Here is a 26520-nt window from a genome sequence, read left to right on the forward strand (position 1 = left end):
TTGTCTGCTGACCACCAGTATATTGTGATTGTCTGCCTGAAAAAGTTAAACACTCGTCGTGTGGTGTTTTTATAAACGCATTCTGCAGACAGTGTCCAGCAGGTCCGTCATTACATAATATATACCTGTCCGGCTGCAGTACTAGTGTGATATATATATATATATATATATTAATTTTATCTCATTATCATCCAGTCTATATTAGCAGCAGACACAGTACGTTAGTACACGGCTGTAGTTACCTCTGTGACGGCAGTCGCTCGTCCATCCATAATTGTATACCACCTACCCGTGGTTTTTTTTTTTTTCTATCTTCTTGATACTAGTAGCTTACTTTAGGAGTCTGCAGTGCTGACAGACAGTGTCCAGCAGGTCCGTCATTACATAATATATACCTGTCCGGCTGCAGTACTAGTGTGATATATATATATATATATTTTAATTTTATCTCATTATCATCCAGTCTATATTAGCAGCAGACACAGTACGGTAGTCCACAGCTGTAGCTACCTCTGTGTCGGCAGTTGCTCGTCATCCATAAGTATACTAGTATCCATCCATCTCCATTGTTTACCTGAGGTGCCTTTTAGTTGTGCCTATTAAAATATGGAGAACAAAAATGTTGAGGTTCCAAAAATAGGGAAAGATCAAGATCGACTTCCACCTCGTGCTGAAGCTGCTGCCACTAGTCATGGCCGAGACGATGAAATGCCAGCAACGTTGTCTGCCAAGGCCGATGCCCAATGTCATAGTACAGAGCATGTAAAATCCAAAACACCAAATATCAGTAAAAAAAGGACTCAAAAATCTAAAATAAAATTGTCGGAGGAGAAGCGTAAACTTGCCAATATGCCATTTACCACACGGAGTGGCAAGGAACGGCTGAGGCCCTGGCCTATGTTCATGGCTAGTGGTTCAGCTTCACATGAGGATGGAAGCACTCAGCCTCTCGCTAGAAAAATGAAAAGACTCAAGCTGGCAAAAGCACAGCAAAGAACTGTGCGTTCTTCGAAATCCCAAATCCACAAGGAGAGTCCAATTGTGTCGGTTGCGATGCCTGACCTTCCCAACACTGGACGTGAAGAGCATGCGCCTTCCACCATTTGCACGCCCCCTGCAAGTGCTGGAAGGAGCACCCGCAGTCCAGTTCCTGATAGTCAGATTGAAGATGTCAGTGTTGAAGTACACCAGGATGAGGAGGATATGGGTGTTGCTGGCGCTGGGGAGGAAATTGACCAGGAGGATTCTGATGGTGAGGTGGTTTGTTTAAGTCAGGCACCCGGGGAGACACCTGTTGTCCGTGGGAGGAATATGGCCATTGACATGCCTGGTGAAAATACCAAAAAAATCAGCTCTTCGGTGTGGAAGTATTTCAACAGAAATGCGGACAACAGGTGTCAAGCCGTGTGTTGCCTTTGTCAAGCTGTAATAAGTAGGGGTAAGGACGTTAACCACCTCGGAACATCCTCCCTTATACGTCACCTGCAGCGCATTCATAATAAGTCAGTGACAAGTTCAAAAACTTTGGGCGACAGCGGAAGCAGTCCACTGACCAGTAAATCCCTTCCTCTTGTAACCAAGCTCACGCAAACCACCCCACCAACTCCCTCAGTGTCAATTTCCTCCTTCCCCAGGAATGCCAATAGTCCTGCAGGCCATGTCACTGGCAATTCTGACGAGTCCTCTCCTGCCTGGGATTCCTCCGATGCATCCTTGCGTGTAACGCCTACTGCTGTTGGCGCTGCTGTTGTTGCTGCTGGGAGTCGATGGTCATCCCAGAGGGGAAGTCGTAAGCCCACTTTTACTACTTCCACCAAGCAATTGACTGTCCAACAGTCCTTTGCGAGGAAGATGAAATATCACAGCAGTCATCCTGTTGCAAAGCGGATAACTGAGGCCTTGACAACTATGTTGGTGTTAGACGTGCGTCCGGTATCCGCCGTTAGTTCACAGGGAACTAGACAATTTCTTGAGGTAGTGTGCCCCCGTTACCAAATACCATCTAGGTTCCACTTCTCTAGGCAGGCGATACCGAGAATGTACACGGACGTCAGAAAAAGACTCACCAGTGTCCTAAAAAATGCAGTTGTACCCAATGTCCACTTAACCACGGACATGTGGACAAGTGGAGCAGGGCAGGGTCAGGACTATATGACTGTGACAGCCCACTGGGTAGATGTATGGACTCCCGCCGCAAGAACAGCAGCGGCGGCACCAGTAGCAGCATCTCGCAAACGCCAACTCTTTCCTAGGCAGGCTACGCTTTGTATCACCGGTTTCCAGAATACGCACACAGCTGAAAACCTCTTACGGCAACTGAGGAAGATTATCGCGGAAGGGCTTACCCCAATTGGACTCTCCTGTGGATTTGTGGCATCGGACAACGCCAGCAATATTGTGTGTGCATTAAATATGGGCAAATTCCAGCACGTCCCATGTTTTGCACATACCTTGAATTTGGTGGTGCAGAATTATTTAAAAAACGAGAGGGGCGTGCAAGAGATGCTGTCGGTGGCCAGAAGAATTGCGGGACACTTTCGGCATACAGGCACCACGTACAGAAGACTGGAGCAACACCAAAAACGCCTGAACCTGCCCTGCCATCATCTGAAGCTTCAGAGGTTGGAGGAGCAGCAAAAGGCCATTCAAGCCTATACAATTGAGCACGATATAGGAGGTGGAATGCACCTGTCTCAAGCGCAGTGGAGAATGATTTCAACGTTGTGCAAGGTTCTGCTGCCCTTTGAACTTGCCACACGTGAAGTCAGTTCAGACACTGCCAGCCTGAGTCAGGTCATTCCCCTCATCAGGCTTTTGCAGAAGAAGCTGGAGACATTGAAGGAGGAGCTAACACAGAGCGATTCCGCTAGGCATGTGGGATGTGTGGATGGAGCCCTTAATTCGCTTAACAAGGATTCACAGGTGGTCAATCCGTTGAAATCAGAGCACTACATTTTGGCCACCGTGCTCGATCCTAGATTTAAAACCTACCTTGGATCTCTCTTTCCGGCACACACAAGTCTGCTGGGGTTCAAAGACCTGCTGGTGAGAACATTGTCAAGTCAAGCGGAACGCGACCTGTCAACATCTCCTCCTTCGCATTCTCCCGCAACTGGGGGTGCGAGGAAAAGGCTCAGAATTCCGAGCCCACCCGCTGGCGGTGATGCAGGGCAGTCTGGAGCGACTGCTGATGCTGACATCTGGTCCGGACTGAAGGACCTGACAACGATTACGGAGTCGGACATGTCGTCTACTGGCACTGCATATGATTCTCTCCCCATTGAAAGAATGGTGGAGGATTATATGAGTGACCGCATCCAAGTAGGCACGTCAGACAGTCCGTACTTATACTGTCAGGAAAAAGAGGCAATTTGGAGGCCCTTGCACAAACTGGCTTTATTCTACCTAAGTTGCCCTCCCACAAGTGTGTACTCCGAAAGAGTGTTTAGTGCCGCCGCTCACCTTGTCAGCAATCGGCGTACGAGGTTACTTCCAGAAAATGTGGAGAAGATGATGTTCATTAAAATGAATTATAATCAATTCCTCCGTGGAGACATTGACCAGCAGCAATTGCCTCCACAAAGTACACAGGGAGCTGAGATGGTGGATTCCAGTGGGGATGAATTGATAATCTGTGAGGAGGGGTATGTACACGGTGATATATCGGAGGATGATGATGAGGTGGACATCTTGCCTCTGTAGAGCCAGTTTGTGCAAGGAGAGATTAATTGCTTCTTTTTTGGTGGGGGTCCAAACCAACCCGTCATTTCAGTCACAGTCGTGTGGCAGACCCTGTCACTGAAATGATGGGTTGGTTAAAGTGTGCATGTCCTGTTTATACAACATAAGGGTGGGTGGGAGGGCCCAAGGACAATTCCATCTTCCACCTCTTTTTTTCTTTCATTTTTCTTTGCGTCATGTGCTGTTTGGGGAGTATTTTTTTTGAAGGGCCATCCTGCGTGACACTGCAGTGCCACTCCTAGATGGGCCAGGTGTTTGTGTCGGCCACTAGGGTCGCTTATCTTACTCACACAGCTACCTCATTGCGCCTCTTTTTTTCTTTGCGTCATGTGCTGTTTGGGGAGTGTTTTTTGGAAGGGCCATCCTGCGTGACACTGCAGTGCCACTCCTAGATGGGCCAGGTGTTTGTGTCGGCCACTAGGGTCGCTTATCTTACTCACACAGCTACCTCATTGCGCCTCTTTTTTTCTTTGCGTCATGTGCATTTTGGGGAGTGTTTTTTGGAAGGGCCATCCTGCGTGACACTGCAGTGCCACTCCTAGATGGGCCAGGTGTTTGTGTCGGCCGCCAGGGTCGCTTAGCTTACTCACACAGCTACCTCATTGCGCCTCTTTTTTTCTTTGCGTCATGTGCTGTTTGGGGAGTGTTTTTTGGAAGGGCCATCCTGCGTGACACTGCAGTGCCACTCCTAGATGGGCCAGGTGTTTGTGTCGGCCACTAGGGTCGCTTAGCTTAGTCATCCAGCGACCTCGGTGCAAATTTTAGGACTAAAAATAATATTGTGAGGTGTGAGGTGTTCAGAATAGACTGAAAATGAGTGGAAATTATGGTTTTTGAGGTTAATAATACTTTGGGATCAAAATGACCCCCAAATTCTATGATTTAAGCTGTTTTTTAGTGTTTTTTGAAAAAAACACCCGAATCCAAAACACACCCGAATCCGACAAAAAAAATTCGGTGAGGTTTTGCCAAAACGCGGTCGAACCCAAAACACGGCCGCGGAACCGAACCCAAAACCAAAACACAAAACCCGAAAAATTGCAAGTGCACATCTCTAATAGAGGGGTTAGTAATGCAGTGATGGTTATAGAAAGGTCAGTGATGTAGTGTAGGGTATAGAGGGGTCAGTTATGTAGTGTGGGGTAAAGAGGGGTCAGTAAAGATACTAAGCTGAAGTACTTAGAACACTTCTTGAATTAAGACACAACCTGCAAGAAAAAGTATGCAATATGGGTGAAAAGGCAAATGTCAGAGGTCTGATACAAGTGACCAGCTCCACACCTTGCACCACATAGCGTTATGTTAAACTGGGATATGTTCTTTTTTGGTGTGTGTGTGTGTGTGTGTGTGTGTGTGTGGGGGGGGGGGGTGCCAAAGGAAATTTTTGCCATTGGCTCCTTTGGTCTAGAACCAGCCCTGATCACAAAATATTTTTGTCTGAGCAGACTGGACACTGATCAGCGTTGGCTCATTCTCAGCCCCCCGCCCAGCCTCTGCTGCCAACAGACTGCTATTAGCTAGTTAACCTTCTGCCTTCCCTATCTATGACACAGACTGCTGCTAATGCTACCAGAATGTTCCCAGTGGCTTCACACCAACAGTGAATCCCAGCCGATGATGTAGGGCAGCGTGTGGGGGAGGGGGTCAGTTGCTGTGGCTCCAACATGGTAACCGCCAATGGACTGCAATGCTTTATCGAAAGGGGGGGCGCCAGTCCCTTACTTTGCCAGGGGCGCTTGGACCCCTAGCTACACCTCTGTTGACCCTAACCGATACCCCTAAACTAACCATAATTTCTGCAGTAAAAATCCATGTTTCTATGTATATAGGGGGTCATTCCGAGTTGATCGCTTGCTGCCGTTGTTCGCTGCGTAGCAATCAGTTGAAAAAAAATGGCTAATCTGTGCATGCGCATGCTCCGTAATGTGCATGCGCATCGTACGGGTACAAAGTCCATTGTGGTTTTGCACTAGTTCTAGCGATTATTCCAATCACAGAACAGGCCACAAGGAGATTGACAGAAAGAGGGCGTTTCTGGGTGTCAACTGACCGTTTTCAGGGAGTGCTTGGAAAAATGCAGGCGTGGCAGAAGAAATGCAGACGTGGCTGGGCATTCGCTGGATGGGTGTGTGACATCAAAAGCCGTCCCTCAGTTGTTAGAATCAACGCACACGAAGAGTAACTACAGTGCTGGTCTTATTTTGAAACGATTTTGCAGGCGCTCTGCTACTCAAGTATTCGCACTTCTCCAAAGTGAATATACACTCTCCAGTGGGCAGCGACAATGCGTTTGCATGGCTGCTAAAAACTGCTAGCGAGCAATCAACTCAGAATGACCCCCATAGTGTATTGCAAGAAAATATCTGTAAATCCAATGGTACCGTAAGTGCGGTATATACTCGCACTTCTTTGCGGGGTGAGAACATCTCCCCTAAGTGAAGTCAGCCCTATGAATAGAGTTTGTGTGATCCCTGTGCAGCAGTCACAGAAAGGGTTCATCTCTGCAGTTTGTCACTCAAATTACATTGCTGCATTTTTTCTAGAAGTGGATCTGAGAGCTGTTACCCGCAGACCAGCTACAATAATTATCCTGGGTACTCACTAGACCAGTGGTTCTCAAACTGCACCCTGGGGTGCCTCAGGACACTTGCAGGGGTGCCTTGGATTGGTGGTCCAGGACCAATTCAAAATATTTATAGTTAGTGTTATAGGCAAAACCAGTGCTGTTGGCTGGCAATCATAACATATGTGCACAAGCAGAAGCAAATCCTGTCCCCTACCAAAGGGCCAGTGCTAGGGTGTTTGGCGCCTCCCTGCAAACTATTAATTTGGGCCCTCTCTCCAATACTTAATAAAGGGACAGTGCGCTCCTTAAAAAAAGAAGGTGTGGTATCACAAGGAAGGGGCATGGCCACACAATAGCACCCCAAATCAAAATACGCCACACAGTAGCACTATCTTATTGTCATTACACCGCATGTAATAATAATAATAATAATAATAATAATACCCACAGTCGCAGTGCCCTTTATACACATAACCACCATATCAGTGCAGCTTACACACATAATGCCAACAGTAGCAGTGCCCCTTCTACACATGCCCACGGTGGCAATCCTTTACATGGCAAATATCAACCTGGTTTTGCCATGTAAAGGATTGCCACTTTAAAAACAAACAATCAAACAAACAAAAAAAAAACAACAGGAAAAAACACAAAATCTCTCACTTTCTGATTCTCACACCCTATTACATTCCTCCCTATATATTTAAATGTTTCTATTACTGTATGTTCCCTCTTCCCTTCTCCAAACTATACACATCAACATTTTTTAGTATTTCCAGGTAAGTTTTGTGATGTAGGCCATGCACAATTTTAGTTGCCCTAATGTATTTACAGCCTTCTGGAGATATGGCTTCTGGAACTGAACACAGGATTCTAAATGTGGCTGTACCAAGGACCTATACAGTGGCATTACAGGTTGAGTATCCCTTATCCAAAATGCTTGGGACCAGAGGAATTTTGGATATCGGATTTTTCTGTATTTTGGAATAATTGCATACCATAACGAGATATTATGGTGATGGGACCTAAATCTAAGCACAGAAGGCATTTATGTTTCATATACACCTTATACACACAGCCTGAAGGTCATTTTAGCCAATATTTTTTATAACTTTGTGCATTAAACAAAGTGTGTGTACATTCACAGAATTCATTTATGTTTCATATACACCTTATACACACAGTCTGAAGTTCATTTAATACAATATTTTTAATAACTTTGAGTATTAAACAAAGTTTGTGTACACTGAGCCATCAAAACACAAAGGTTTCACTATCTCAGTCTCACTCAAAAAAGTCCGTATTTCGGAATATTCCGTATTTCGGAATATTTGGATATGGGATACTCAACCTGTATTACTTTTTTCTGCTACTGGTTCTTTAACCTATGCAAACAAGCATCTGACTTGCCTTTCCTATTGCTTTGTTACATTGCTCACCTGAAATAGTAATACTTAGATAGCTTTCCTCTTGCCATTATAATGCCCTTAATATTATAGTTAGCCTTTGCATTTTTGAGACGTGTATGATTTTGCATTTTTTGGCATTAAATGTTGCCATGTTCTTGACCATTCCTCTAGTCCAGGGGCGGAACTGCCAGAGACAACGGAGTCAGTTGCCGCCGGGCTCCAGCCCTAAAGGGGCTTCCTCCATTGCCCCCCGGCTGTTACGTGCCCTTCCTACTAAATAGACAAAGGCGCTACCAGCAGGGTCTCGCAGTTTGTACATTCCATGCCGTAACACCCTTCTTTCCACCTTCACAATGAAGCTATTGGTACTTTGCAAAAAAAAAATTATTAGCATTGCAACTCAGCAGATCAATGCAGTGTGCAGCCACACACTCCATATATCTACTCAGCCACAAAGCTGATTATTTCTTCACAAAGTACAAGGTGAGCTCCAAATAGAATTCTCTAGCTTAGATTATACCTTTCTATGCAAGGGTAAATAGCTCAATTGTTTGACTGCAATGCCACAGGAAATGGTTTGGATCCAAGACAGTGTGACTGAATAATAAAGAAACCTTAAGATGAGTTCATGAATGTTGTATAAGTATTAGTGAGAGAAGGGGTCAGGAGCATGCTAGGCTGCAAAAAATAAGGTAGGCTGCAAGTGAAAGTAATGATCTCCTATATATTTTCCCAGATCTGTCACTCTGTGTGGCTAACTCTGGGGGAAGTCACAGCAATGGGCGGAGACGGCATCTGCAGGACGATACACCAGTGCCAGCAGCAGACCGTAACAAAGTGACAGATCAGGGAGAATATATAGGAGGTAGGGAGGTGGCCATGGTACATGGCTGGCCAAGGGACACTAGCTCATGTACCCCTTTACCACTGAGGCTGGCCACCAAGGATGGACCTGTCACCAGTGCACATGCAATAACCTCTTCTGCTGCCCTCTTTGCAACTCAGATTGCCCAGTGCTCCCCTTCGCTAACAGTCCACAAAGTTTCCCCATCTCACGATCTGCCTCCTCACCCCCACTTTCATCTCTACAGCACACGCGCATATCATACAAGATCCCATCATGCGTACGTAGGTCTGAAATGCAAGAGGGAGGTTGGGGGGAGATTGGCATGCGCCAGCAACACCACACAGCTCACTGTGACCACAGTGGAGAGGCTCTGCAACAGGACAATACACCAACCTCGGAGCAAGGAACTGCGTCGGTCAGGAGGAGAACTATTTCAATAGCATAAAAAGGTTAATGCGTCCCACCCTATGGACACCAGACTCATCAAGTCACTGTTGCCAGAGTCTCATACAATGACTCTGAACCTCTAAGCACACTATTTGACTGTCCACACCCTGCTGTGCCTATTACCCATCTCCTCCACCACCCTCAACACTGACCCACACATCATTCACCCACAGAGATACAATAAAGGTAGTTTGGATAAATTAGCTAAATGAAATGGATTTAACCAATTTATCTAAATGACCATTTTTGGATGTTTTCCAGTGTTTGTGAGCAAATGGTCAATTGTCATTTGCTGCCACATATTAGCATAATTTTGTTTCAACTAGAAAAAAAAAATTGGACAGATAATCTAAGTGTGGATCCAGTTTAAAGGTCCGTATTCACGGCCTGATTTTGGGGAGAGATGTGTGCTGAGCGAACTGCTCAGCACACATCTCTGCCCCCGCTCAGCACAGCGTGATGTGTGCTGAGCGTACGGGGGGTGGGGGGGGCGCTCATTTCACCCCCTGTGTAGGGCATTCTGTGTGTATCCAGTTTAACAGGTGTGAGCATCATACAACTACTGACTTGCGAGTAACTATACAGCAGCTCCATACCTTGTGACTTGAAGAAACACCAGTTAACCCCGGGAATGCTGCAGTCAAAGCAACAATTCCTCTTCTTACATTCCGCTGCACTTATTGTGGGGTATCCGCAATCCCTTCTGCTGTACGGTTCCACATTACATTGTTTCTTGTCACTTCCTGTTGATGCAGTAAGGAAACATCCAGGAATTACAGCAGCTTAGTTTTTTTTTTTTTAACTGGGGCAATTTAGCTAGATCACAGGGCAATTTAGCTCCTTTGGTCCTTTTTTAGGACCAGTTAATCAGACAGTTGAGCAAACTGAAAAACAGCTAACAGGAAATTTCCACTTAAATGGTATTTTCTAATCTTATCTGACCATGACTAAGAATAAAGGATACACAAGATAAACTCTTAGAGCCATCGACCTTATCCATGTTTAAGCTCCATCAAATCTGTAATCAATAGCACTACATGCTCCCACTTTACCACTGTACTATATACTCTACCTGTGTTTTTAAGGTAAAAACACCATTTAACCCCAGTGACACTTGAATTAAAGCAGCAGCCTCTGGAATAGCATTCCTTAGCATTAATCCCAGGAAATCTGCAATCTTCACGCTCTTTGATAGCCATGCTACATTGCTGTTTACTTGGATGGAGCAGAGAGCACAACATCAGGACATAGGAAATATTACAATGCATGATAAGAAAGGTGTGAGCTCTACAGCAAGGCCTCTAACCCTTTGCCAGTGCCAAATACATAGGGCTTAACTCAGATCTGATCACAGCAGCAAATTTATTAGCTAAAACCATGTACACTGCAGGGGGGGGGGGTGTATAATATGTGCAGAGAGAGTTAGATTTTGGTGCGGTGTGTTCAAACTGAAATCTAAATTGCAGTGTAAAAACAAAACAGCCAGTATTTACCCTGCACACAAACAATATAACCCACCTAAATCTCTCTGCAAATGTTATATCTGCCCCCCCCCCCCCCCAACCCTGCAGTGCACATGGTTTTGCCCACTAGCTAACAAATTTGCTGCATCTGGGAATTACAGCAGCTTAATATTTCTTTTTACAGAAGGTTCAGCAAATTAAATTATTTAGTGAAATACTGTAATCATAACAGTTACAGGGATATTGTAGGTAGATTTATTGTCAGTGGATAAATGTAAAAATTAAACCCTTAGGCATAGTTCCAAAATGCTGTCATTGCAATCCAGATTTTAAGGATATCATGCTTGAGCACAGGTGACTTAATTAGAACTTCGGTCAATGTGAATTAACCATTGGACTCAACCATGGTTATCCTTAAAACCCAGGGGTCTATTTAAGATCGATCTTAATCGATGTTGGGCTTCCAGGTTGAAAAAAAAACACACATTTACTAACATTTTAAAATTTATATAAAAAATCATCTGTTCGTAAATGCAGTGCACATGGTTTTGCCCAACTGCTAACAAAAATCCTGCTGCGATCAACTCAGAATTACCCCCCATGGCCCTCATTCCGAGTTGTTCGCTCGCAAGCTGCTTTTAGCAGCATTGCACACGCTAAGCTGCCGCCTACTGGGAGTGAATCTTAGCATCTTAAAATTGCGAACGAAAGATTTGCAATATTGCGATAAGACATCTCTGTGCAGTTTCTGAGTAGCTCGAGACTTACTCTGCCAGTGCGATCAGTTCAGTGCTTGTCGTTCCTGGTTTGACGTCACAAACACACCCAGCGTTCGCCCAGACACTCCTCCGTTTCTCCAGCCACTCCCGTGTTTTTCCCAGAAACGGTAGCATTTTTTCCCACACGCCCCTAAAACGGCCTGTTTCCGCCCAGAAACACCCACTTCCTGTCAATCACATTACGATCACCAGAACGATGAAAAAACCGTGAGTAATATTCCTAACTGCATAGCAAATTTACTTGGCGCAGTCGCAGTGTGAACATTGCGCATGCGCATTAAGCGGAAAATCGCTGCGATGCGAAGAAAATTACCGAGCGAACAACTCGGAATGACCACCTATGTGCACTGCAGGGAAGGCAGATTTAACATGTGCAGAGAGAGTTAGATTTGGGTGTGGTGTGTTCAATCTGCAATCTAATTTGCAGTGTAAAAATAAAGCAGTCAGTATTTACCCTGCACAGAAACAAAATAACTCACCCAAATCTAACTCTTTCTGCACATGTTATATCTGCCTCCCCTGCAGTACACATGGTTTTGCCCAACTGCTAACAAAATTCCTGCTGCGATCAACTTGGAATTACCCCCATCGATTGATGTTTTCACACTGCTCGTGTATATAAGACATAGGGCCTAATTCAGTTTGGATAGTAATACGCGTTCCAACCGCAAAAACTATGAAGAGGATGGGGGCATATACGCAGGGTCCATCCTGTGCGTGTGCCTACATTTTCTCCGGGTGCCCCGCAGAAAATGCGAATGCCTCTGCCTGTCAATCAGTAGAGGGCGTACCTTCGCAGGTATATCGCGATCATGAGCCATGTCTCCCATTTTTGTCATTATAGGTGCTCTGTGAGCTGCTGGCCATGCCCCAGCCCCTCTGTCTCCCGTGAATAGAGATTGAGGCTTATTCAGACCAGATCGCTTCAATTTATTTTCACCCAGCGGGCAATCTGGTTTGCACTGCACATGCGTATGCGCCACAATGCGTAAGTGCGACGGTCCGGAGATCACAAGAAGATTGACAAGAAGAGGGTGTTTGTGTGGGTGGCAACTAAATGTTTCTAGGGAGTGTCCGGAAAAACACTGGAGGGACCCGGCGTTTTGTGGGAGGATTTGTGACGTCACCTCAATGGCTGAGTAAGTGCTGAGCTGTGCAGCTCTTGTGCACATGTGATCACACACCTGCACAGCAAATTTTCCCTTCCGCTGTAGGCGACAACTACCTGATTACAGGGATGCAAAAAACACACCCTAGCGATCAGGTCTGAATTACCCACAATGTGCATATTTGCAGAGCAACAAGCTACAGGGAGCCTTCCACCCCCCCCCCCCTTCCCCATGGGAAGGGGGGGGTTGTTTGGGTTAGCTGGACATTCCCCAAAAAAGTGACTGTCCTGCAAAAATTGGGATAGTTGGGAGGTATGTTCAAATACATTTATTGTTTTGCATGCAGGGTAAATACTGGCTTCTTTGACATTTAGCCACAAATGCTGCACAGCTGAATTACAGTATTACACTGCAATTAACAGTTATGCTAGGACATTCCCCCTCCCAAATCTACCTCTCTCTGCATGTTACATCTGTCCCACAGTGGCGTGCGGTGAGGTCAGTGGCTAGTGAGGCACTACAGCCATAATGTCCGCCGAATCCTGCCGATGACCCTTAGCCAATGCCCGCTACTGCCTCTGAGCCGATACCCGCTGCCACCGCCAATGGCTTACAAACTCGCCCACAATCAACTGACCCAGCCCTCCACCACTAATTTCTATCTCAGTCCGATGCCGCCAATGCCCGCTGCCTGCCTGCTCATTGTTCTCGTTATATATTATAAATTTTTAAAGAAAAAAAAAATGAGTGTTTGGGACTGGGAAGGGTGAGGGAGGAGGACATGAATGCAATTTTGTTGTCCAGGGCTTCCATTAACTTAAAGGAGAAGGGTCTGAATGGGTTAAAAAAAATGTGTGAGGTCCCCCCTCCTTAGTATAACCAGCCTCGGGCTCTTTGAGCCGGTCCTGGTTATTTAAATACTGGGGGAAAAATTGGACAGGGGTTCCCCGTATTTAGACAACCAGCACCGGGCTCTTAGACCGGTCCAGGTTCCAAAAATACGTGGGACAATAGATGTAGGGGTCCCCCATATTTTTAAAACCAGCACCGGGCTCCACTAGCCAGAGAGATAATGCCACAGCTGGGGGACACTTTTATGTAGGTCCCTGCGGCCCTGGCATTACCCCTCCAACTAGTCACCCCTGGCTGGGGTTCCCTGGAGGAGTGGGGACCCCTTAAATCAAGAGGTTCCTCCCCTCGAGGCACCCAAGGGCCAGGGGTGAAGCCCGAGGCTGTCCCCAGCACCCCTGGGTGGTGGGTGCCGGGCTGATAGCCATGTGTGTAAAAAAAGAATATTGTTTTTTCGTTGTGGAACTACAAGGCCCAGCAAGCCTCCCCCGCTTGCTGGTACTTGGAGAACCTCAAGTACCAGCAGGCGGGGAAATAACGGGCTTGCTGGTACCTGTAGTTCTACAACAACAAAAAATACCCAAATAAAAACACAAACACACACAGCGTGACAGTAAAATTATTGAGACAGGCTGTAGCATGTGGGTGCATGTAACCCTATAAAAGTGATGGATTGGGTGACTATTACAATACCCACTGTTGCTGTCTGAAAAATGATGGATTTATAGATTGCTCTGCCGAGACATGTTTTTTTCTAAAATGCACCACAGGTATGGATGGATAGTATACTTGACGACACAGAGGTAGGTAGAGCAGTGGCCTACTGTACCGTACTGCTATATATTATATTATTTATTATTATTATTATCCTTTATTTATATGGCGCCACAAGGGTTCCGCAGTGCCCAATTACAGAGTACATAAACAAATAATCAAACAGGAAAACAGCAACTTACAGTTGACGACAATATAGGACAAGTACAGGGTAAATAAACATAGCTACATCAGCAGATGACACTGGAATAAGTATCAGGTGGCAGAAGACTGCTGGATTTGGTGCAGCTGAAGATTATTAAAGTAAGAAAAGAGTAAGCACATGAGGGAAGAGGGCCCTGCTCGTGAGAGCTTACATTCTAAAAGGGAGGGGTAGACAGACAGGGGTGAGACAGATGGGGTACAAAGAGAGCATGGAACAGAGGTTTAGGATGAGATTTGGCTGGGTTTGGTGAAGAAGTGGGTCTTGAGAGCCCGTTTGAAGTTTTGTAGAGAGGTGGAGAGTCTGAGGGGGAGAGGTAGGGAATTCCAGAGAAGTGGTGCAGCACGTGAAAAATCTTGGAGGTAGGAGTGGGAGGAAGTAATCCGTAGGCAGGAGAGTCGGTGTGCATTAGCAGAGCGAAGAGGACGGGTGGGAGTGTAAAGCGAGATAAGATCAGAGATGTAGATGGGAGAGGAGTGGGTGAGGGCTTTGTAAGCAAGTGTGAGAAGCTTGAAATGGATTCTGAAAGGGAAGGGGAGCCAGTGAAGGACTAGTAAGAGAGGAGAGGTGGACGTAGTGCGTTTGGTGAGGAAAATGAGCCGGGCAGCAGCATTGAGGATAGATTGGAGTGGAGAGAGGTATTTGTCAGGAATGCCAGTCAGGAAGAGATTACAGCAGTCCAGTCTGGAGATGACCAGTGAGTGGATAAGAGTCTTAGTAGCATCCTGGGTCAGAAAGGGTCTGATCCTGGAAATATTTTTTAGATGAAAACGGCAGGTTTGTGAGAGGTGCTGAATGTGTGGTTTGAAGGAGAGGGAGGAGTCAAGGATTACTCCAAGACAGCGCGCTTGGGGGGTAGAGGAGATAGTAGTGCCATCAATAGATAATGAGATTGTAGGAGGTGAGATTATGCGGGAGGGAGGGAAGATGATCAGCTCGGTCTTAGACATGTTAAGTTTAAGAAAGCGCTGGGACATCCAGGAAGAGATAGCAGAGAGACAGTTGGAGATACGAGTGAGGAGAGTAGGGGAGAGGTCTGGAGAGGAAAGATAGATATGAGTGTCATCAGCATAGAGATGATATTGGAAACCAAAAGAACTAATGAGCTTACCTAGTGAGGACGTATAGAGAGAGAAGAGAAGAGAAGAGGACCAAGGACAGAACCTTGGGGTACCCCTACAGTTAGTGGAAGTGAGGGGGAGGTGGAGTCATGAGAGGAGACAGAGAATGAACGGTCAGAAAGGTAGGACGACAACCAAGAGAGGGCAGTGTTACGCAGACCAATGGAGTGAAGGATTTGCAGTAGGAGAGGATGGTCCACAGTGTCAAAAGCAGCAGAGAGATCAAGTAGAATAAGTAGAGAGTAGTGTCCCTTAGATTTAGCAGCATGGAGGTCATTGCATACTTTTGTAAGGGCAGTTTCAGTGGAGTGGAGAGGACGGAAGCCAGACTGGAATGGGTCAAGCAGTGAGTGTGAGGAAAGAAAGGAAGTAAGGCGGTTGTAGACAATACGCTCAAGGAGTTTGGAGGCAAAAGGGAGGAGAGAGATGGGTCGGTAGTTGGAGAGAGTGTTTGGATCAAGGGTAGGTTTTTTAAGAATAGGAGAGATGAGAGCGTGCTTGAAGGCAGAGGGGACAGTGCCTGATGAGAGGGAGAGATTGAGAAGGTGGGAAAGATGGGAACAAGCAGAAGAAGAGAGGTGGCAAAGGAGGCGGGAGGGGATAGGGTCAAGTGGGGAGGTGGTGAGGGGACAGGAACGAATGAGGGCCATGACTTCCTCTCCAGATGCATGGGAGAAAGATGACAGAGTTGGTGCGAGGGATGGGGAGGGTTGGTAAGGGATGGGAGAAGGCTGGTTACTGATAGTCTGGTGTGATGTGATGTCCTGACGTATGGAGTCAATTTTGGATGTGAAGTAAGTGGCAAAGTCAAGAGCAGAGAGTGAGGAAGGGAGACGAGGTGGAGGTGGGCAGAGGAGTGAGTTGAGAGTGGCAAAGAGGCGCCGGGGGTTGGAAGACTGGGAGGAGATGAGGTTCTTGAAGTATGACTGTTTAGCAAGAGAAAGGGCAGCACTGAAGGATGAGAGCATAAGTTTGAAATGGAGGAAGTCTGCCTTAGAGCGTGATTTCCTCCAGTGTCGCTCAGCAGTACATGAGCATTTTTGCAGATATCTGGTGCATTTGGTGTGCCAGGGTTGAGGTGTTAATTTGCAAGGGTGAATAGTGGTTGGTGGAGCAACAGAGTCAAGAGCAGAAGTAAGGGAAGCATTGTATGTGGAAGTGGCTTGTTCAGGGCATGAGAGAGAGAGAATAGGAGAGAGAAGTGAGTCAAACAGGGAGGAAAGGAATGTGGTGTCAATAGCTTCAATGTTACGCTTAGTGATGGTAGCCTTAGGAGGTAGAGATGGGGAAGTCGAGAGAGATAGGTTGAAGGAGAGCAGGTGGTGGTCAGAGAGGGGAAATGGGGAGTTGGAAAAATCAGAAATATCACAGCGGTGAGTGAAGACCAGATCCAGTGAGCTCCCATTCACATGGGAGGGTGAGGAGGTCCACTGGGAGAGACCAAGTGAAGAGGTGAGGTTAAGGAGTTTAGAGGCAGGGGATTGTGTGGGGATGTCAATAGGGATGTTGAAATCGCCTAGGATAATGGTGGGAATGTCAGAAGAGAGGAAGTGAGGAAGCCAGGAAGCAAAGTTGTCGATGAATTTGGAAGCAGTGCCAGGGGGGCGGTAAATGACAGCTACTCTAAGATGGACTGGTTGGAAGAGGCATATGGCGTGGACCTCAAATGTAGAGAATATAAGGGATGGTTCTGGTGGTATGAGTTGGTAGGAGTAACTAGAAGGTAAAAGGACCCCAACACCACCCCCATGGCGACCCCCAGGTCGGGGTGTGTGTGTGAATGTAAGGCCCCCAGCAGAGAGAGCAGCAGCAGAAGTAGTGTCAGAGGGCATAATCCAAGTTTCAGTAATGGCTAGTAGGTGTAGGGAGTTGGAAATGAAAAGGTCATGAGTGGGGACCAGTTTGTTACAAACAGATCTGGCATTCCAGAGGGCACAGGATAGGGGGTATGAGTTTGTGGGAGAGATGTGAATTAGATTTTCAGGGTTGCTGTAGCGATGAGGTGGGATTAACTTTGAGGGCAGGGATGATGAGAGAGTAGTGATGGTACGGGTGCCTGAGCTAGGAGGGGAAACTGCAGGAGGTGGGCAGGGAGGGAGGTCAGTGTGATGTGGATGGGGGTGTGGGGAGGTGACAGGGAAGGGAGAGAGGGAGCAGGGCTGAGTTGTGGGGTAGCAGGACCATGGGGCAGAGGTGAATGAAAGTGGGGTAACAGGAAAGGTGGGGGAAGGAAACAGAGGGATGGAGGGGAGACAGAGGAGGGTAGAGAGGAGGAGGTGGAGGAGACTAGTGGGGAAGGATAAAGATACATTATTAGGTAGACACTGAGTGATGTGGGGAGTATAAGAAAACCTTGACATAGTGTTAAGTAGGTAAATAGGTTGAAGTAGTGGAAGTAGGAGAGGAGACTGTAAGGCAATCCGAGCAGAAGAATTGCAGAAATGCAGGTGAGAAAAGCAGTGTAGGCTCAAGGGGTGTAGATTTAGTATGAAATGAGTCAAAAGCGTAGATAAAGTGGGTGCAGAAATGTATTTGGAGTGTAAGAAATGAAAGGATTGTGAGAGGTTTAAGAAGCAATGGTAATTATGTTAGATGTTTTAAGTGTTTGCAGGTAAAATTGCATTGGTGCAGCTGTGCTTAAAAAACAAAATTACAATAATACAGATACAGGCATTTGTAGGTGAAATGGATGGTTTATGAAATGTCCAAGTAAGGTAGTTCTGTGCTATGTAATCAGATGCAACAATCAGGAGGTGAGTGATCTGAGGAGTAAGTGACTCACATTTGTTATTAGTTCTTCAGTTTTCTTTGTTTTGTTAGATTGGTGTGCTTCTGTTTTCCTTCTTTTTCACTTCGATTGAACGCTGATTGAACACTGCTGTTATGTGTCAATTTTATCACGCTTTGATAAAAATGCACGCTTAGATCAATAAATGCACAGCCAAATGGCTTTGCACAGCCTACACCATTGGACTTAAGTAGAAGACTATTACAAGTGAAACCAATAATTGAAATCTGTAACCACACCCCACCCCCTCAAATGCCAGGCAATAAATTACCTTAAAAACAACAACCAGGCATTCCACAAAGATTAAACTGGGTCTATATCATTCAAAACTTTTAAAAAGTACTTCAAAATCACATACTATGCAATAATGTTTCAATTTGCATAACCCAGCAGAATTAGCTTTGCATATATAGATATAGTGCAGCAGAATATATTGGTGGTTGTAGTCAATTGTAATTACCTGTAGGTGACAAGAAGAGAAGAAACGTCAATTCACAATCGATATCAGCTGAAGATAAATTAACGCTGATTGAACGCTGCTGTTATGTGTCAATTTTATCACGCTTTGATAAAAATGCACGCTTGGATCAATAAATGCACAGCCAAACGGCTTTGCACAGCCTACACCATTGGACTTAAGTAGAAGACTATTACAAGTGAAACCAATAATTGAAATCTGTAACCACACCCCACCCCCTCAAATGCCAGGCAATAAATTACCTTAAAAACAACAACCAGGCATTCCACAAAGATTAAACTGGGTCTATATCATTCAAAACTTTAAAAAAGTACTTAAAAATCACATACTATGCAATATTGTTTCAATTTGCATTACCCAGCAGAATTAGCTTTGCATATATAGATATAGTGCAGCAGAATATATTGGTGGTTGTAGTCAATTGTAATTACTCAGAAGAATTAGCTTTTCATATATAGATATAGTGCAGCAGAATATATTGGTGGTTGTAGTCAATTGTAATTACCCAGCAGAATTAGCTTTGCAAATATAGATATAGTGCAGCAGAATATATTGGTGGTTGTAGTCAATTGTAATTACCCAGCAGAATTAGCTTTGCATATATATAGTGCAGCAGAATATATTGGTGGTTGTAGTAAATTGTAATTACCCAGCAGCAGCTCTACTGCACTCAACATCACCAGTGCTCACAATATATATAATGCTATATACTATGCCATAGTGGTGCTTACTATATAACACCTCCTACTGCGTTCCCCCTGGCAATGAGCATGACACCCAGAGAGTGAAACCCCTGGCAATGAGCATGACACCCAGCACGTGAAACTCTTGGCATTGAGCAGTTTTTGTAAAAGTAATTAGAAGCTTTACTGTAGGGCATAGTGTATCACAGATATTGTGGTGAGTGACATAATATGTTCCAAAGGGCATTAATGTGTGGGGCTTAACATGGTGGAAATTACTGTACTTTTTTCCCTGTGGTGGCCGAGGTCTGTTGGTGCAGGGTCAAGAACTGGGGTGTAAGGTAGTCTTTGCCTGCAAGGCTACGCTCATTTTATGGAGACCATACCCATACATTTAAGTGTGGCATATACCTGCGCTTGCTCGCGGGGTGAGAACATCTCCCTAATTGAATTCAGCGATATGAATAGAGGTTGTGCAGCAGCCACAGACAGGGTTAATCTCTGCAGCTTGTCACTAAATTACATTGTTGCAATTTTAGCTGGGAGCTGCAATAATTACTCTAATACATAACACAGCCAACACTTCTATATTCACACAATATACTGCATGGTGAATATAGCAGTGGGTTGCAGAGAAAAAAAATATGCTGGCAAAAAAATCCAATTGAGTGATTAAACAGCTCTTCATTTTCTGGCTTTATTTTTATGCTAACAAATTTGTTCTCTGAAAAGTGTCCACAAAGCCAAGTATCTGATTAACACCTTTGTAGGGATGGTTTTTCACCTATTACTAAATTAAACTTGCTTCATTGGAAAGGCAGCAAGATGCATCGTCATTTCAATATCTACTGAAATAATACAGGTTGACACCAGGAAACATTAACGCCACTGCATCCTTGCTGCTTTCTCATGTGGAAGTCTGTTTAATGTGAAAACAAGGTGATATCTAATTAGCACACAGGTAAGGAATTAAGAAAATCTTTATTTAAGGGTGAAGATGTTTCTCACAAAATCGTTGCCCCAATGCATCATTGAAATTCAAGCTGGAAAGATGATTTTAATATATCACTTGTACATTTTGTATTGCTCTTCTGGTGACAATGTAGTTTGTTTTTGTCAATTACCATTTTAATAATAGGGTAAAGAAAATTAAGTGGATTTTTGAAAGAAAACAATACTGTCAATATACTATTAAAACAAATTAAAATGGTAAAAGTTATTGTACTTTAAGTAAAAATAAAAGAGCTAAAATATCAATCCCAATTTTGGATTACTTTAATTAAAAAAAAATGCATATAGCAGAGGATAGTTTCAATCTGCCTACCTCTGGGTTATCGGCCCAGCATGCTTCCATTGCAGTACTCTGCTGCACATGTAAGTGCAAGAGATCCTGAAGCACTCACTCATCATGGGAAAGTACCAATGTGTTTCTTCGTTGGTTGATGGAAGAAACATCTTACAAAAACTCTCCAGATTATTGACTTTTTAAAGTTTTTCTAGGAAACGTTCTAGATGAATGCTTATTAGCCTTTGTCAGTATGTACTTTTTGCAAAGTGTCTCTGTGGCGCAATCGGTTAGTGTGTTCGGCTATTAACCAAAAGGTTGGTGGTTCAATCCCACCCAGGGATGTAATTGACCTTGTGATCAGAGTTTGGTGATATTTAAGTAGACAAGTCAAAATTTCAAACCCCCTGTTATGGTGTGGGTACCTGGCCTTCCCTGATGTAATCAGAGTTAGATTTGATTCAGTGATTTTATAAAAACAGCTAGGAAGCACAATTTAGCAGTAGGTTGCAGAGAAAAAAAATATGCTGGCAGAAAAATCCAATTGAGTGATTAAACAGCTCTTCATTTTCTGGCTTTATTTTTATGCTAACAAATTTGTTCTCTGAAAAGTGTCCACAAAGCCAAGTCTCTGATTAACACCTTTGTAAGGATGGTTTTTCACCTATTACTAAATTAAACTTGCTTCATTGGAAAGGCAGCAAGATGCATCCTCATTTCAATGTCTACTGAAATAATACAGGTTGACACCAGGAAACATTAACGCCACTGCATCCTTGCTGCTTTCTCATGTGGAAGTCTGTTTAATGTGAAAACAAGGTGATATCTAATTAGCACACAGGTAAGGAATTAAGAAAATCTTTATTTAAGGGTAAAGATGTTTCTCACAAAATCGTTGCCCCAATGCATCATTGAAATTCAACCTGGAAAGATGATTTTAATATATCACTTGTACATTTTGTATTGCTCTTCTGGTGACAATGTAGTTTGTTTTTGTCAATTACCATTTTAATAATAGGGTAAAGAAAATTAAGTGGATTTTTGAAAGAAAACAATACTGTCAATATACTATTAAAACAAATTAAAATGGTAAAAGTTATTGTACTTTAAGTAAAAATAAAAGAGCAAAAATATCCATCCCAGTTTTGGATTACTTTAATTAACAAAAAAAATGCATATAGCAAAGGATAGTTTCAATCTGCCTACCTCTGGGTTATGGGCCCAGCATGCTTCCATTGCTGTACTCTGCTGCACATGTAAGTGCAAGAGATCCTGAAGCACTCACTCATCATGGGAAAGTACCAATGTGTTTCTTTGTTGGTTGATGGAAGAAACATCTTACAAAAACTCTCCAGATTATTGACTTTTTAAAGTTTTTCTAGGAAACGTTCTAGATGAATGTTTATTAGCCTTTGTCAGTATGTACTTTTTGCAAAGTGTCTCTGTGGCGCAATCGGTTAGTGTGTTTGGCTATTAACCAAAAGGTTGGTGGTTCAATCCCACCCAGGGATGTAATTGACCTTGTGATTGGATTTTGGTGATATTTAAGTAGACAAGTCAAAATTTCAAACCCCCTGTTATGGTGTGGGTACCTGGCCTTCCCTGATGTAATCAGAGTTAGATTTGATTCAGTGATTTTATAAAAACAGCTAGGAAGCACAATTTAGCAGTAGGTTGCAGAGAAAAAAAATATGCTGGCAGAAAAATCCAATTGAGTGATTAAACAGCTCTTCATTTTCTGGCTTTATTTTTATGCTAACAAATTTGTTCTCTGAAAAGTGTCCACAAAGCCAAGTCTCTGATTAACACCTTTGTAAGGATGGTTTTTCACCTATTACTAAATTAAACTTGCTTCATTGGAAAGGCAGCAAGATGCATCCTCATTTCAATGTCTACTGAAATAATACAAGTTGACACCAGGAAACATTAACGCCACTGCATCCTTGCTGCTTTCTCATGTGGAAGTCTGTTTAATGTGAAAACAAGGTGATATCTAATTAGCACACAAGTAAGGAATTAAGAAAATCTTTATTTAAGGGTGAAGATGTTTCTCACAAAATCGTTGCCCCAATGCATCATTGAAATTCAAGCTGGAAAGATGATTTTAATATATCACTTGTACATTTTGTATTGCTCTTCTGGTGACAATGTAGTTTGTTTTTGTCAATTACCATTTTAATAATAGGGTAAAGAAAATTAAGTGGATTTTTGAAAGAAAACAATACTGTCAATATACAATTAAAACAAATTAAAATGGTAAAAGTTATTGTACTTTAAGTAAAAATAAAAGAGTCAAAATATCAATCCCAGTTTTGGATTACTTTAATTAACAAAAAAAATGCATATAGCAGAGGATAGTTTCAATCTGCCTACCTCTGGGTTATGGGCCCAGCATGCTTCCATTGCTGTACTCTGCTGCACATGTAAGTGCAAGATATCCTGAAGCACTCACTCATCATGGGAAAGTACCAATATGTTTCTTCGTTGGTTGATGGAAGAAACATCTTACAAAAACTCTCCAGATTATTGACATTTTTTAAGTTTTTCTAGGAAACGTTTTAGATGAATGCTTATTAGCCTTTGTCAGTATTTACTTCTGCAAAGTGTCTCTGTGGCGCAATCAGTTAGTGTGTACGGCTACTAACCAAAATGTTGGTGGTTCAATCCCACCCAGGGACGTAATTGACCTTGTGCTCAGATTTTGGTGATCTTTAAGTAGACAAGTCAAAATTTCAAACCCCCTGTTATGGTGTAGGGTACCTGGCCTTCTCTGATGTAATCAGAGTTAGATTTGATTCAGTGATTTTATAAAAACAGCTAGGAAGCACAATTTAGCAGTGGGTTGCAGAGAAAAAGAAATATGCTGGCAAAAAAATCCAATTGAGTGATTAAACAGCTCTTCATTTTCTGGCTTTATTTTTATGCTAACAAATTTGTTCTCTGAAAAGTGTCCACAAAGCCAAGTCTCTGATTAACACCTTTGTAGGGATGTTTTTTCACCTATTACTAAATTAAACTTGCTTCATTGGAAAGGCAGCAAGATGCATCCTCATTTCAATGTCTACTGAAATAATACAGGTTGACACCAGGAAACATTAACGCCACTGCATCCTTGCTGCTTTCTCATGTGGAAGTCTGTTTAATGTGAAAACAAGGTGATATCTAATTAGCACACAGGTAAGGAATTAAGAAAATCTTTATTTAAGGGTGAAGATGTTTCTCACAAAATCGTTGCCCCAATGCATCATTGAAATTCAAGCTGGAAAGATGATTTTAATATATCACTTGTACATTTTGTATTGCTCTTCTGGTGACAATGTAGTTTGTTTTTGTCAATTACCATTTTAATAATAGGGTAAAGAAAATTAAGTGGATTTTTGAAAGAAAACAATACTGTCAATATACTATTAAAACAAATTAAAATGGTAAAAGTTATTGTACTTTAAGTAAAAATAAAAGAGCTAAAATATCAATCCCAATTTTGGATTACTTTAATTAAAAAAAAATGCATATAGCAGAGGATAGTTTCAATCTGCCTACCTCTGGGTTATCGGCCCAGCATGCTTCCATTGCAGTACTCTGCTGCACATGTAAGTGCAAGAGATCCTGAAGCACTCACTCATCATGGGAAAGTACCAATGTGTTTCTTCGTTGGTTGATGGAAGAAACATCTTACAAAAACTCTCCAGATTATTGACTTTTTAAAGTTTTTCTAGGAAACGTTCTAGATGAATGCTTATTAGCCTTTGTCAGTATGTACTTTTTGCAAAGTGTCTCTGTGGCGCAATCGGTTAGTGTGTTCGGCTATTAACCAAAAGGTTGGTGGTTCAATCCCACCCAGGGATGTAATTGACCTTGTGATCGGAGTTTGGTGATATTTAAGTAGACAAGTCAAAATTTCAAACCCCCTGTTATGATGTGGGTACCTGGCCTTCCCTGATGTAATCAGAGTTAGATTTGATTCAGTGATTTTATAAAAACAGCTAGGAAGCACAATTTAGCAGTAGGTTGCAGAGAAAAAAAATATGCTGGCAGAAAAATCCAATTGAGTGATTAAACAGCTCTTCATTTTCTGGCTTTATTTTTATGCTAACAAATTTGTTCTCTGAAAAGTGTCCACAAAGCCAAGTCTCTGATTAACACCTTTGTAAGGATGGTTTTTCACCTATAACTAAATTAAACTTGCTTCATTGGAAAGGCAGCAAGATGCATCCTCATTTCAATGTCTACTGAAATAATACAGGTTGACACCAGGAAACATTAACGCCACTGCATCCTTGCTGCTTTCTCATGTGGAAGTCTGTTTAATGTGAAAACAAGGTGATATCTAATTAGCACACAGGTAAGGAATTAAGAAAATCTTTATTTAAGGGTAAAGATGTTTCTCACAAAATCGTTGCCCCAATGCATCATTGAAATTCAACCTGGAAAGATGATTTTAATATATCACTTGTACATTTTGTATTGCTCTTCTGGTGACAATGTAGTTTGTTTTTGTCAATTACCATTTTAATAATAGGGTAAAGAAAATTAAGTGGATTTTTGAAAGAAAACAATACTGTCAATATACTATTAAAACAAATTAAAATGGTAAAAGTTATTGTACTTTAAGTAAAAATAAAAGAGCAAAAATATCCATCCCAGTTTTGGATTACTTTAATTAACAAAAAAATGCATATAGCAAAGGATAGTTTCAATCTGCCTACCTCTGGGTTATGGGCCCAGCATGCTTCCATTGCTGTACTCTGCTGCACATGTAAGTGCAAGAGATCCTGAAGCACTCACTCATCATGGGAAAGTACCAATGTGTTTCTTTGTTGGTTGATGGAAGAAACATCTTACAAAAACTCTCCAGATTATTGACTTTTTAAAGTTTTTCTAGGAAACGTTCTAGATGAATGTTTATTAGCCTTTGTCAGTATGTACTTTTTGCAAAGTGTCTCTGTGGCGCAATCGGTTAGTGTGTTCGGCTATTAACCAAAAGGTTGGTGGTTCAATCCCACTCAGGGATGTAATTGACCTTGTGATCGGATTTTGGTGATATTTAAGTAGACAAGTCAAAATTTCAAACCCCCTGTTATGGTGTGGGTACCTGGCCTTCCCTGATGTAATCAGAGTTAGATTTGATTCAGTGATTTTATAAAAACAGCTAGGAAGCACAATTTAGCAGTAGGTTGCAGAGAAAAAAAATATGCTGGCAGAAAAATCCAATTGAGTGATTAAACAGCTCTTCATTTTCTGGCTTTATTTTTATGCTAACAAATTTGTTCTCTGAAAAGTGTCCACAAAGCCAAGTCTCTGATTAACACCTTTGTAAGGATGGTTTTTCACCTATTACTAAATTAAACTTGCTTCATTGGAAAGGCAGCAAGATGCATCCTCATTTCAATGTCTACTGAAATAATACAAGTTGACACCAGGAAACATTAATGCCACTGCATCCTTGCTGCTTTCTCATGTGGAAGTCTGTTTAATGTGAAAACAAGGTGATATCTAATTAGCACACAAGTAAGGAATTAAGAAAATCTTTATTTAAGGGTGAAGATGTTTCTCACAAAATCGTTGCCCCAATGCATCATTGAAATTCAAGCTGGAAAGATGATTTTAATATATCACTTGTACATTTTGTATTGCTCTTCTGGTGACAATGTAGTTTGTTTTTGTCAATTACCATTTTAATAATAGGGTAAAGAAAATTAAGTGGATTTTTGAAAGAAAACAATACTGTCAATATACAATTAAAACAAATTAAAATGGTAAAAGTTATTGTACTTTAAGTAAAAATAAAAGAGTCAAAATATCAATCCCAGTTTTGGATTACTTTAATTAACAAAAAAAATGCATATAGCAGAGGATAGTTTCAATCTGCCTACCTCTGGGTTATGGTCCCAGCATGCTTCCATTGCTGTACTCTGCTGCACATGTAAGTGCAAGATATCCTGAAGCACTCACTCATCATGGGAAAGTACCAATATGTTT

At 42.8% G+C, this 26520-nt stretch overlaps 1 non-coding gene across 1 annotated transcript; it reads left to right on the plus strand.

Annotated features, from left to right (window-relative positions):
* The first annotated feature begins 21979 nt into the window (after nucleotides 1–21979).
* TRNAN-AUU (transfer RNA asparagine (anticodon AUU)) lies at nucleotides 21980–22053 on the plus strand. Its single transcript has one exon. It is a non-coding gene; the product is annotated as a tRNA-Asn (tRNA).
* The last annotated feature ends 4467 nt before the right edge of the window (nucleotides 22054–26520 follow it).

Source organism: Pseudophryne corroboree, unplaced genomic scaffold (genome assembly GCF_028390025.1).
Source record: "Pseudophryne corroboree isolate aPseCor3 unplaced genomic scaffold, aPseCor3.hap2 scaffold_788, whole genome shotgun sequence".
NCBI classification, from domain to species: Eukaryota; Metazoa; Chordata; class Amphibia; order Anura; family Myobatrachidae; genus Pseudophryne; species Pseudophryne corroboree.